At 36.7% G+C, this 14798-nt stretch overlaps 1 protein-coding gene and 1 pseudogene across 2 annotated transcripts in view; both read right to left on the minus strand.

Annotated features, from left to right (window-relative positions):
- The window catches only part of DAB1 (DAB adaptor protein 1), a 1029186-nt gene that overhangs the window by 638340 nt on the left and 376048 nt on the right, over window positions 1-14798 (minus strand). The gene's annotated exons all lie outside the window — the stretch shown is intronic.
- Window positions 1828-1946, minus strand: LOC118605421 (annotated as a pseudogene).

Raw genomic sequence — 14798 nt, forward strand, 5'->3', positions numbered from 1 at the left:
CTCCAAATTGAGTATCCAATTACAAGAACCCAAACTGGAGCCATCAGGATTCTGAACATCTAGAGTTTCTACCTTAAAAAAAAAAAAAAAAATAGGCACACACACACACACACACACACACACACACACACACACAGTGTCAATCGTAGGCCAGTTATAGTCCTCATGCATTTTTAACACATTAATCTGGTGTGCCATTCTTAACTGTACACAACATAGGCATTTAAATTAAATATAAAGTTATGCCAAGGAGAAGGCAAAAATAGAAAAGCAAGAAAAATACCTGAAATGGATTATAAGGAAATTCGATAAATATTCATCAAACTAAAACTGATTATTAAGTAGAATATTCCTTTCAGACAGAGATTATTATCTTCAAAATTCTTCATATATACTTGAAACAATTATACTTTAACAATTGATATATATAGATTTCTTCACATTCAAAAAGACATGGTTTTTCTACCTTCTACATTTAGTTTATTTTAAAAAATAGAAAATTTTTGAAAAGTACAAAAAGAAAAAAAGTACCCATATTTTAAAGGTATAAAAATTGGCTCCTATTTTGAAAAGTAGAAAAAGGAAAAAAAATTACCATATTCTCACTACCACCCACTTTAAACCTGCATTGCCTTTTTCCAATCTTTTGTTCTATGCATACTTTATATATTTGGGATCATACTATATATTCATTTTGCTGCCTAATTATTTTTTCAAATTTCCTTTTTATACATCTTATACTATTGGATTATTGTTATAGCTAAAAATATTCTATCATATAGATATAATCATTCTCTCTGGTTGGGATTAAATATGGTGCTTCATTTAGGCTACTTCCATTTAAGCTATTTGAAGAATCCGATATTATAGCCAATGGAATAATGAGAGAAAAACTTTCAGAAACGCACCTCCACTTCACCGGATGTGAAGCAAACCTAACAATAGGTATTATTTAATGATAGTTACTTTATACCTGGCATTCAGCTAAAAACTTTACCTATGTGATCTCTTCTAAACCTCAAAAATACCTATAAAATATGTTCCCATTTTACAGATAGAGAGGCTGAGGTTCCTAGAAAATATGAATATAACTTAAATCATACAGTTGCATAAAAGCACAGATGAGATTTAAACACAGGCCAATACAATGCCAAAGCTTTTTACTAGATCCCAATATGGAATAATTATCAAGCTGGGTCTTAGGATTTGGTTAAAAGAATTAAGAAAAAGTACAATAAATGATTTGGTGCTGATGATGATTAAATTGGGAAAATCATGGATAACTTGGTCCCTTGAAGATAGTAAAACTGATTTGGATCTTTACTTTTCTGGGGCAGATTTATGATCCAAAAGTCTTCAGAGAACAGTTTTCTTTATTATGTCAATATAAAAAATCTTGGGAAGTTTAAATAGACAATAGGTCCAGAGGGGAACGCAAGTAATATTTAATATACTTTCAATATTCTAGGAATTTGAAAAATATTAACTTACTAGTTCTATACACTGTGAAGCAATTATAATTAAATCTATTTTACAGATGAGAAAACATTCTTCAATGTTCATTTATATCTCCTATCATGTAGGCTTTTACTACTTTGAAAGTTATTAATCTCACTCTTAATCAAATAGTCTTTAGGATAATTATTTGCCTTTTCTAATAGACTCCTTTTCTTCCAATTAAAGGCAACAAACTTGATGGTAGAGAATGCATCTTATTTTATTTATTTATTTTTTTAGGCGAAGCAACCCTTGATTGACCTCGTAGATTGTAAGGACCTTGTTAGCTTACAATCCCTTATTTATTAACTTTTTTTTTTTTTTTTTTTACACCTACAGCACCTTGTCTTCCTAGGTGGTTTCTCATCCAAGTACTAACCAGGTCCAACTCTGCTTAGCTTCCGAGATCAGACGGGATCGGTCTTGTTCAAGGTAGCATAGCCATAGACGAGAACACATCTTACAACCAGAAACTAAAATTGGAATCATTAAGTTCCAATCAACCTCATTATACTTGGTCCATATTTTACAGATGAAGAACATGAAAAAATAGGGCAGATGACTTGGCCAAGGACACACAGCTCTAGAAATCTCATTGCGGAGCTAGACATTCAAACCTGTGGCTTAAATCTTGACCCAGTGCTTCCTGTTATATCTTGGTGATTTTTGATTTCCCATATTATCCAGGGTGTGTAGACCTGTACCAAACACATTCAATACATACTTGCGGAATCAAACTGCCCAATTGTGCTAGAGACTATGTTGCCATCTATTCCAAGAGCATGCCATAACCCAAAATGCTCAATCAGTACTTATGTCTTCCAGAACCACCTATCTCTCTCTTGTCCAACATCAGTAAGTTGGCAAAGATTTTTGTTTGTTTGTTTGTTATTTTAAATAAAGTAGGAGAAGAGTTAAAGACAAAAAAGGTATTATCTTGGGTGCTTTTTAATTTTTCTAGGTAAGAAGGTCATGCTTTGGAGCTACATACATTGAACATCTAATGTCACATCGCTGCTCAATATCGGCAGCTACCACTTTCTTAATGACAGTGGTAATTGGGTGTATGTAACTAGAAGTCATTACAGTAAAGAGATTGATTTTAGTTGGAAGCTTGAACACTACCATCTGCAGTGAGTTTAGAGACAATATGGGGGAGGGGGAGTTCTGTGGAAAACCATTTAGCACGAATAGTTGAAAACAACCAGTATTCAATAAGTCAGTGTGTGCATCTTCTAAATATTCTAGCAGCCACTTCTACAATTTTGAATTTCTCCTAAAGCTTTTTCTGCAAAGCTAGTATTCATTGTTCAAAAGGTAGTTTAAAAAAATATTCATTTGCTTAATGTCAATATGTCAGGCACTATATTAATATAGATACTATTAATAGCTAATGTTAATATGGGCTCATTATGTGCCAAGCACTGTGCTCTATGCTCTCAATGATTTATTATAACTTAATTCTCAACACATTCTATTAATAGGACTATCCCTAACTTATAAATGTGGAGATAGAGGTGTTTTAAAATTAACTTGCTCAAGGTCACACAACTATGAATAAATAATAAAAGTTAACATGTTTTAAGCTATTTCTATGTGCTTGACATTGCTTGACACTGTTTTCCCTGTTTCTCTAACCCTTTTAACAACCTATAAGGTAGGTATTATTATTAGGACCATTTTATAGATGAAAAAACTGAACCCTGGAGAATGCTAGTAAGTGGTAGAGTAAGGCTTCTAATTCAGGCAGCTTGACTGTTGAATTCAGGCTCTTAAACATTGCACTGTGATGTTTCTCCAGAATGGTAATTCTAGTGATTAGACACAGGTCCGCCTGATAGCAAAGCCCCTACCTCTAATACCATAGGGCATGACTGGATTCTGGGAAAAAACATTATGGATAAAATAACATTAATGATTTTTTTTAATAGTCAATCTTCTACAATAGCATAAAACAAAACAAAACAAAAAAAACCATGAATTACATAGGGATAAATTGAAATAATGCAATTTTGTATGCTGCTACCAGAAAAAGAATTGATGAGAGAATTTAGGAAAGACCTAAATAAATGGAAAGATAAATTATGTTAGTGAATTGGAAAACTCATTATTATTAACAAATCAATTACCCCCAAATTAATCTATAAAGTCAATGCAATTTCAGTCAAAACTCTAGTGGCACTTTTTAAAATAGACAATCTAATTATAAAATAGATATGAAAATGTAAATAACTGGAATGACTAAAACAATTTTGAAAAAGAACAAAGTTTGAAGTCTTAGACTACCTGATTTAAAGACTGAGTATAAAACTATAGTAATCAAGACAGGATGGTATTTGCTATAAGGGTAGACAAATACATTAATGACACAGAATAGAGAGCCCAAATACAGGCCTGCACTTACATAGCCAATTAATTTTTTAATAAGGTGCAATGGTAATTTATTGGAGAAAGGATAATTTCTTCAACAAATGATGCCAGAAGAATTAGATGCCCATATGCAAAGGAAAGAAAAAAGGAAAAACCTCTCACATCATATAGAAAAAAAATGTTAATGAATTATAGACTTAAATTAAAAATCTAAAATTGTAAAACTTCTAGAAGAAAATATAGGAGAAAAACCTTTGTTAGGAAAATCTTGGGTTAGTAAAAAGATACTGATACAGGAGACAAAAAAACATAAACCATAAATTAAAAAAATAGTAAATTGAACATCAAAATTAAAAACTTTACCCCTCAATAAAACTGTGAAGAATATAAAAGATGAACCACAGAATAGGAGAAAATATATGCAAACATGTACCTGTATCCAGAATAGACTTCTTAAAACTCAGTAATAAAACAATTTTAAAAATGAGAAAAGACTGAAATAGATATTTTAGCAAAGAACAGATATGAATGGCAAATAAATGAAAAGGTGCTCAGCAGCATCATTTATCATTAGGGAAGCAAAAATTAAACCATATTTAGGTACCACTAGACATCTACTAAAATGGCTAAGTGAACAAGAACAAGAACAAAAACAACAACAGCAACAACAACAACCTGATAATAATATCAAGTGGTAGAGAGAACATGGAGTATGTAGAATTCTCATATATTACTGGTGGGAAGCAAATGTTACAGTATCTTTGGAAAACAGTTAAGCAGTTTCTTATAAAACTAAATATACACTTAACTGATGATCCAGCAAGCTCCACACCTAGGTATTTACCCAAAGGAAATGAAAGTATATATCCACATAAACACTTATGCATGGATATTTATAGTAGTTTTATTCATAAGTGCCCCAAACCTGAAACAACACCTGGGAGAATTAAAAAAAAAAAAAAAAATTAGAAACAGTCATACAATGGAATACCACTCATCAGTAAAAATGAGTGAACTACTATGTGTAACAACATAGAAATTTTTAAAAGCATTATACCAGTGAAAGAAGTCAGACACACAAGGCTGCACACTGTATGATTCCGTTTATATGACACTTTTTATAAAAGGCAAATATCTAGGAACAGAAATCAGATCAGTGGCTGCCAGGCATCAGAAGTTGGGGAAATACTGACTACAGAGGAGTATGAGGGAACTTTTTTGGGTGATAAAAATAGTCTACATATCAATTTTGGTGCTAGTTACCTATCTATTAAAACTTTACATCTAATGAGAGCATATTCCTTTGTGTATGTAAATTAAAGCCTAGGAAACCTGACTTAAAACACTAAGAAGCTTTATGAAACAGATTGTTGGGCTTCATCTGTAGAGTTTCTGATTCTATCTTAGGCCTGGGGAGTGAGAACAGGTGAGATGTTACATTGGGTGAGGCTGAGATTGCCAGATAAGGATCCCACTTTGAGAATCACTACCTCATACTGTGTGCGTGTGTGGGGCGGGGGGGTTGGAGAAGGGTGCTCAGTATATGGAAATGGAATGGGCTCTCTTGCTGTGGACTGTTTGCTCCTTGTAAACACATCAGTCTCCAATGTTCTGCTCAGCCAATGATGCTACCAGATGTAGTTGCTTAGGGGCTTGGCCTTAAATACCTTTAAGGCTGTAGTTCAGGGGAGCGCCATCACCTCATTGCTAGTGTCTAGTGGACCCCTTTCTATGGGAGCAGCCCAGCAGAAAGCTAGTCTCTCTGCATCTTCCCATGACTCCTCCTGTTCTTTCCTTGAATTATGCAGACGTTTTTCCCCACCACCCATGTCTCTCCCCTCTATTCCCTGCTTAAGAGAGCATCTCTTTGCTTCTATGGGTGGACTTTGGAGCCAGGCAGATCTACTTTGAATGTTAGCTCTGCTACTCACTGTGTGTAACTTTGGACAACCTACTTTATCTTCTCTGAACCTGATTTTCCTAACTGGAAGGATGATAAATTTTATCTCGTGGGGTTCATACGTGTATGTTGTAAGTATGTGTAACCAGATATTGATTAAAACTCCTGTTGTGCCTCAGAATAGGCAGGCAGAACCCAAAGTTGAGACAAAAGAATCGATATTTAATGACCGCCGTAAACATGAGAGGCCAGTTATTTCCCTTGGGATTTATTACAAAGCAGCAAAACTGACTTTGCCATCCTCCCTTCCCCAACCATTACCAACTTCTCCCCTCCTTCACTTATAACAAAGTAAAGCAAAAATCCTGGAGAGTGCTGAGAAAGAAGTCACTACAGGCCTTCTAAGGGTAGAAAAGCTTTTCCTTCACCCCCTGAGTAACCACCTTCTTGCCTGCCAAGGCAAGGTACAGAATATGCCAAGAAAATCCTTCACGGAGACTCGGGGTGCCTGCAAAGGAAAAAACTGGACATTCTCTGTTTAAGAATATAATTATACAGCAGACTTCCTGAGCTGTTTCTGGTGGCCATGTGAGAAGAGGAAAAGAAAACTGGGGAGAAATGGTGGGGACAAAGAAGGAAGAGCCTTGAATCAGCTCTTACTTCCACGATTTGAGGTGGCAAGGATGAGTGATTTCCTGTGGGTCAAAGGTCACAGAAGTTGGCTAGACTCCAGCTGTCTTGACTGCTGACCAAGAAGGTTTCTTACCAGGCAAGGGGTCCCAATGGCATGAGGTTTTGGTGTAGCCTGGAAAGGTGTGTGGTAACAGTGGTCAAACAATGCTGAATCTATTGGGGCCACTCAAAAATCCTGCATATATACCCAAAGGGAGGTCAGAATTTGTAATATGTGCCTTACAGAAGGTGCGGAGGGACAGTGATGGTCCCCAAGAAAGCAGCAACAACCAATAGAGAGGGACTGCTACGAAGAATGGGGATGGTAGTAATGTTAGCTCCCTCCAGCTCCCAGCATCAGAGGGGATGAACATGGAAAGGGAAAGAGAGGTATCTCAGAGCCAATCCCAAGCATCTTTCTCCAGCAAAGCCCCTGAGCCACAATTCTGGCAGCACAGGAGAGGAGAAGGTAGAAAATCTAGTATGAGACCAGAGTTGTTCAATGGATGAACATTTAATACCAGAAAATGATTGGAAGGTTATGAATTCTGCCCAAGATAACTTTAAAGAATGAGAAAAGGAGATTTTACAAGTATATCACAAGCATCGAGTAGGGGAAAAATCAGCTTTATACATCACTGAGTTTGGATTCCTCAATAAACTGGTTATATATCTATCCAAAGCACCTGTACACTACACTACACACACTCTCATGTGTGCTTTTATAGTACGGTAGGTGTGCTACCAGGAATCATGAAAATAACAATAATAATGACAATAGTAATTGTGAAGAGAAGGATGGCATTTTTATACCGTGTAGTCTCGATATGCATTCATTTGTACTTGCAAAGTCTCATGGGAAAGATTAATTAGGCAAATATCTACCCTTGAGTAGCAGATAGCCTATTAGAGATGTTCAAACCTATAGAAACATACAGAGAAATATGATACACAGTGTCTTGTACAAAAGAAGGGCCTTTTTTCTTCCTACTAAACTTCTTAGGAATATTTGAATTTCCACTATGCTGCAGGCCTGATAATGGAACTTGATATATATTATCTTGTTTCTCACAACAACCTTCTCAATAGGTATTATGATCTGTTTACACATACTCATCCCCTCTTCTTGCTATTCCTACTTCTATTTTTACTAGCTATCATTATTTGAGTTCCTACCAGCTATTAGTTTTGATGCATCATTTATGCAGATATATGAGGATATGTCTATTTTATTGGCCTAAAGAGAAAAGAGCATATATATTTTATAATCAAATAGACCGAAGTTCAAATCCTGGGTCTGCTACTTACCATGTGAACTTGGACAGGTTATTTAACCTCTCTGACCCTCATATTTTTTTGTAATAACATCTACCTTGCAGCATATGATGAGACATCATTGAGACAATGAATAAAAGCACCTACCTCAGTGCCCAGCATGCAATTCCTTTTCAGCAAACACTGGTTCCTTACCACCTGCATATCCAAAGGAAAGTGGTTCATTTGAGCACATGAGACCTGGGCTTTCACCCTCATCTTCCCCTCCCCACTGAATGTCCAGGGATGCTCAGATATCCACCTCAGAATGTGGCTTTCGAGACTCTCCAATCGATCACTCCAGGCTTGACTACTTTCTCTATCTGAGTATGTTTACTTCTTAATCAACTTCCTCTTGCCAGCATTCACCTTGATTCTTTCCAAGTGTGACTCTTTCCTCTACAAGGGAATTTGTGCTCACTTCTAGTATTCGTCTCTTAACTTTTCCTGTTAATGATCACCGAGACAAAGAAATTTTTAAGGGGATGTCTACTTTTCCTTGTCAATAAATTACACTAAGCAAGTGTCTGAGTCCCTGCCAACCCCTCCTTTGAGGACTTATTGGACATGTACTTGAATAGAAGTTTTTTGTTGTTGTTGTTGTTTTTTTTAAATCTCTGTCCTTACTGTCATCTTCTCCTCTAGTCTCATCCTGGTGTTCCCTTACAATTTAGTTTAGTCCCTTAAAATTAATCTCACTAGGCTTTGTGGAGAGCTTGGACAATGTACAGGTTCCTGTTATTTTCAACAACTTTTCCTTTTATTTCCCCTTGTTCTTGTCAGACACATTTATTTAGTTTTATGCCAGCCATATTGATTGCCAGATGGAAAGCAGGCCTCCCAGGAACACATCTCTATACCTTGAGAACCTTCTCTTTCGATTTGTCCTTTTATATTGTTTCTTTATAGCTGTTTCTCTCCATGGTAGATCCTAAAACTCTATTTGATGAAGTTTTTTAGACTCCAAAGCAGTGAAAATAAAGTTAGGATGTCTTTTTCTAAAAGCTGTCAAAGAGCAAATGGTCATAGGTCAGTTTCATTAACTCAGGGGTCAACTCTCCCTCCTCAGCTCAGGTGTCACCTTTGCTGTAAGTTTTCTTAGACACCTGGGCCTGCATAGCAACTCCTTTCTCTCTGCTCTTGTGAACCCTCATTCATGTTATCCCTATAATTCCTTATATCATGTTGGAATTTTTTAATGCCTCTGTCTTCTCCAGTAAATACTTGTCTAAGCTGCAGAGGTTTTTATTTTTTTAAGCATTTTATTTTATTATTAGTTTCAAGTATATAGTACATTGGTTAGACATTTTATATAGTTTACAAGATGTTCCCCCTGATTATTCTATCACCCATCTGGCTCTACACCTAGCCATTAAATTACTGCTAACTATATTCCCTATGTTGTACTTCCCATCCCCATGACCTCTCAACTACTAATTTGTACTTCTTTAGCCCTTTACCCCTTTCTCCTAGGCCCCCAAACCCTACCCCCACCTCTCTGGTAATTACCAGATTGTCCTCTGTATTTGTGAGTTTCTTTTTCATTAGTTTGTTCTTTTTGTTCTTTAGATTCTGCATATAAGTGAAATCATATGGTATTTGTCTTTCCTTGTCTGAATTATGTTTGTTTTAAACTGATGTACTCTCAGCTTCTAGCACAATGCCTTGTACTTATTAGGTGCTCAATAAATATTTTTAAACAATTGAGTCCTTTGAAAATAGTGTAATGTCAACTGGCTAAAATTCTAGTTCTAGAATCACCTAGCTGAACCATTAACCTCATTATCTTCCATTTCATCATCTATAAAATGTATATGAATTACATTGTTGAATAGGATTTTAAAGACCACATAGCTAATCTCACTTGATAGATGAGTAAGCTAAGTCTCCAAGCGAGGAACGATATTACTTACAGTTGACTTTTAGGTCCACAATCTGAACTGAGTAGTATTTAGTAGGAATTTGTTGATGAATTCATTATGAAACTTTAGTGATCCAGATATAATGACTAGGCTAGGTATAAAACTGAGTTCACAGCCCCAAGTAGGCAGAGAAATTGAATAAATGGGAAATTCTTTTTACATGATGGCCTTGGAGTCCCTAGCTTTGTGAAAAATATTCTCTATGACCTTGGAGTACTTTTACCTGGAAATAAGGGACTAGAAATGACTGCTGCCTCACAAGAATGGCTGAATGTCAATGAGATCATTTTTTCATGATGTAGTGAGGTCCTCAGAGGAAGGTGTCATAAGAATGTTGAACTAAGATATGGGCATGGAATAAAGGGAAGGCCATAAAGAAGAGACAAGTGGGCTTTGACTGGCGATGCCGGTAGATAGAATGGGCCATAATTTACTGTAGTCCTGTGCTGCTGCTGGCATTGAGAAACTTCCAGGGAGTCTCATAGCATGTCAGATGAGCTATATTGACTTTGAAGTTAGACAGACCGGGGCTTGACTATTAATTTCCTGTGTGAACTTAGGCAAGTCCTACTATGCCTCAAAGCCTCAGCTTCCTTTTCCGTAAAATAATGACAGTAAAACCACCTTAGGGTTGTCATGAGGATTACATGAGGTAATGACTCTACATCGCTAATCATTTAGTAAGAGTGCTTAACCTCAAAAGGTGGTGGACATTGAAATGAGTCATCCAGCCCTCAGATCTTAGTGTTATAGTTAGTTTTGGATACCCTGACAAGACTGAAGCAGAGTCTAAATTTGGGTACTAGGCTTGGGTCCTGATTGTCCTCACTGACTTTGTTCCATGGTACTAGATCCTCCTTAAACCATAAACCTAACCCTTGGTCTATATCCCAAATGCAAGATGAGTCCCCTTGGACTGGCTGCATCCGAGTTCCTCTTACCCCCAGGAATCTGCAATTTCTGCTGCTGGTTGCTCCTGTTACAATCCAGTTTTTTTGTCAACTTCAGTGGAGAAGGAAGAAATCAAAACTGCCTAGGAAAGTAGCAGGCAAATCCTCATTGCCAACATGACAAAGTTCAAACTCCTTAGCATGGCACAAGGCCCATAATAATCTGGCTCCTCTCTGTCTCTCTGGCATCAGCTACTCCATCACAAACTTTGGTTTCTGTATTTCACCCACGTTATACCACTTCATGTTCTATGACAGTTCATGTCCTTTCAGACCTCTCTACTTGAGTACATGCTCATCTCTCTTCTTGCAATGCTCTACATTTTCACCAGGCAAAAACACTACTTATCTCACAAGCCCCAGACTTGACACTACTTCCTCTTTGATGCCTTTCCTGACCTCTTTGAGCAAACCAGAGCACTCCTTACCTTATGCATCTATTGTATCTACACATATACATCTTATATAACACCATGTCAGGTTACTATTTCAGTCTCCATATGTGTCATTTCCCAATCTTCTTTCCCTTCCCAGATTGTAAACCCTTGGAGAGCAGTGACTATGCTTTATTTATCACTATAACTCTAGCACACAGTACCATGTCTGGATCCTAGTAAATGTTCAAACATATTTGTTGCTTTGATGAATGAAATTCATTTCCTAGATCTGGTTTCCTCCATTCCTGGCTCATGGCTATAAATATCTAAATTCTGGCAAGTAGTGTTCAAGCAGAGGTACTACAGTCACTTGACCTAATAATGGTCCTCATGGGAAGATCACACTGTTTGCTGGAGCATGCAGTGCCAGGATGTAACCATCCATCCATCCAGTCACCTGAATCAGCCCTAATGGTCAGTGGAATGACCCGTGTTATAGCGGGACTTTCTCCCATCCATCAGAGTTATTGATTAAGGTGGCAGTGTTAACACCTGCTTTAAAGAACATAGTAATACAGGAGACCACTGACAAAAATGGTCCCATGACCAAATAAGGTGGGAAATGCAACCTATCTTATCTCCCTCTAGGACCCACAAACCTCATTTATCATATCAAAGAATCTGAAAAATTTACAAGTAAAGACATCTATTTAATTTGGTTAACCCAGTGTTTTCCAAACTTACTTGACATTAGAACTCATTTTCTTTGTTACACCTATTTACATCCAAGGAAGCTAATGTTCTGTCAAACAAGCTCTGGGAAATGCTAGATTAAGGAATTCCTCTGGAAGTAGGGAAAGCATCTCTAAGGAGAAGGGGTTTCTAGACAAAGGAGGATAGAAATGGATACACAGGTAGAGAACAGGCCATGCGAGGCAAGTATATATCAAAGATGTATAATTATTATAAACTTCTCCTATATTTTCCTAATTTGTAGAACTCTGATATTGGAAGGGTCCTAAAAAACACCCTGAATGGCTTGTCCCCTTACACAGTCTAAATGACTTTTCATTTTACTTACACACTACAAAATATAATCAATCACCCATGAAACATACTGCTTGGATATATATAATATACATGCATGGTTCAACAAATGATATAATAAAGGAAATGCTGGTTTTATATGCAGAATATATGTTTATGTTCAATCCTTCCTTATCACTTCAGCTGCAATCCTGGAAATATAATTTCCCCTCTAATCCTCAGTGTTTTAGTCAGAGAAAATGGGGGAAATGATCTATGCCTTGCTAAAGTCATAGAAATATTGTAAGTATCCAATGTCATTAATACATAAAGTGCTTTAATACTATAAAGAACTAAATAAGGCATCTTGATTATATATGTGTGTGTGTGTGTATACACATATATGTGTGTGTGTATATATGTATGTGTATATAAGTATATATACACATATGTATGTGTATATAAGTATATATACATACACATACATACATATGTGTATGTATATGTATGTATATGTGTGTGTATGTATGTGTATATATATACTTATATATATATACTTATATATATACTTATATATATATACTTATATATATACTTATATATATACTTATATATATATATATATACTTATATATACACATACATACACACACATACATATACATACTTGTGGTAAATTTAACTCACTCCAGAATTCATGTGTACAGATAAACTGTAATTCATTTACTTTTTTCTAAGCCTAATCTGGGCTCTCCCTCAAACTTTTATATGATGGTTGTCAGAGAAAATACAATGTAAGTTAAACAAAATGTTCAATTAAGTTTAAGTTCATTCCAATTAAATAATTTAAGCCCTTTTAGGTGTTGCCCAGTATCTGCTTATAAAATAATAATAATGTTCCATTGTGTAGATGGTCTTTACCTTTCTCAGTTCCTCCCTTAATATATTGTCCATATCCATATGAAGAGGCCATGCTGAGAAGCCACCGCGAAGGCAAAGGGAAGTTGGGATTGATAAGTGTAGTAGCATCACTGCCCATTTGGGTCCCTAGAGCCATGACCTTTGACTGCTTCATTCTGCTTGTTCTCCTATCCCTATGGTCAGTGTGAGTCATAGTTTGGTCTCTTTTACAGCTTGGTCTAAGCCTGGTTGCTTTCTCCTCAGTTTCCATTGGCTGAAGACCCTGAGTCTCTGTCATTTCCTGCAACAAGCCCACTGATCAGCTTTTCTTCCTCCAGCTGATGTGGGGCTACCTGGCTCATGAGACTAATGGTCAACATTCTGACTTCCCCTTCTGCATCTCTGCCTGATTACACTGAACACCACTGTAAATTCTTGTAGGGTTGCCAAAAGTTCCCCCCCCCCCACCTTTCTAGACTCCTAAGTAATGAATGAGAATAAAAATCCTCTGCTCTCAATATCATCCATATTTGCCCAATGCTGCTTCTGGCTTTGGCTTGGAGAGGAGGCTATCAGAACACATTTGCCCATCTTATTTCTCTTTTCCTTCCAAACAACTCCCAAGATTAAAGGCTTTTATTTCTTCTTAGTTAAATCCTCCTTCAATGAGCAGCTACACCTGTGTCTTTCCTATCATATGCTCAGAATTAGGTCCTCAAGATTCAGCCCTAGATAGGTTAAAGGGGAGAATGAAGGCATTTGGGAATTTCCCTCTGGTGTGAAAGTCTATTGTCTTGCTCTATCATCCTACTTTGCAAGTCAGCAAAATCATAGTACTTCCCCTCTTTCTCTTCACATGTCTCATAACACGTTTAATCCAATCTTGGCTCAGACGGATATACACCTTGTCCACTTAGGACAATACTACCTTTACCTTTATTTAGTTGGAAACACCAAAACACTTAAGATAAAAGCAATGATAAGAAAACCTACTGACACCAGAAAATGTTGAAACCAGGAGACCCCTGATTCTTCAGTGGTACTAATCATTCTCTACATGTATAAAGAAGATTACAGTTTACAAACTAGAAAGAACACAGGAAAGAGTGCTCTGTTCAAGTCAATAACATGGAATATCAATTTGTACAGCCTGGCACAGGTTACATAATCCCTCTGACTCTTAGATTTCTTATCTGAATTGGGAATAAATGTACTTACAATATTGCATGGGGTTTTCACAAAGATTAAATGCAACTGATTTGTACAGAATCTTATAGTCATACACATATCAGTTATTATTCTCTAATTAGAGCCTCAAAGAAGACTATGATAATTACATTCATCATTTATTGTGTTCTTAGTATATGCCAGATTAGGTCATTAAATCCTTGCAACACTGCGTGAAATAAATACTATTATTGTACTATTATTATTGTTCTTCCCATTTTGCAGATGAGGAAACCAAAGCACGAGGAGGCTAAATAGCTGGCTCAAAGTTGCTCAGCAATGATTGATAGGTCCAGTATTCACATCCCAATAGCTTGCCTTCACAGTTTCAGTTCTTAATCACTATGCTGTAGGGCCTTCTGTTCTGCTGAAAAGTTGAAGGCCAAAGATATAAGGATGGTGATACTCATACCATTGCTGAGGAAAACAAAGCAGAGAGCTTAACTTGCTCAAAAGCACACAGCAAGTTAAGGGCAAATCTGAGTGGAGAATGAGGTACGTGACTTGTGGTCTATGGGGAACTTTCCTGCATCCAGCCGCCTGCTTTGTCAAGGGTCAGGGCGCCAAAGACAGACAGCCTCTGGCATTCTGTCTTCTATGCTTGCTTTGCCAAACCAATCTTCTCAGAAGTCTCAAGGTCCAG

The sequence above is a fragment of the Rousettus aegyptiacus genome, unplaced genomic scaffold (assembly GCF_014176215.1).
Source record: "Rousettus aegyptiacus isolate mRouAeg1 unplaced genomic scaffold, mRouAeg1.p scaffold_m13_p_1, whole genome shotgun sequence".
NCBI lineage: Eukaryota > Metazoa > Chordata > Mammalia > Chiroptera > Pteropodidae > Rousettus > Rousettus aegyptiacus.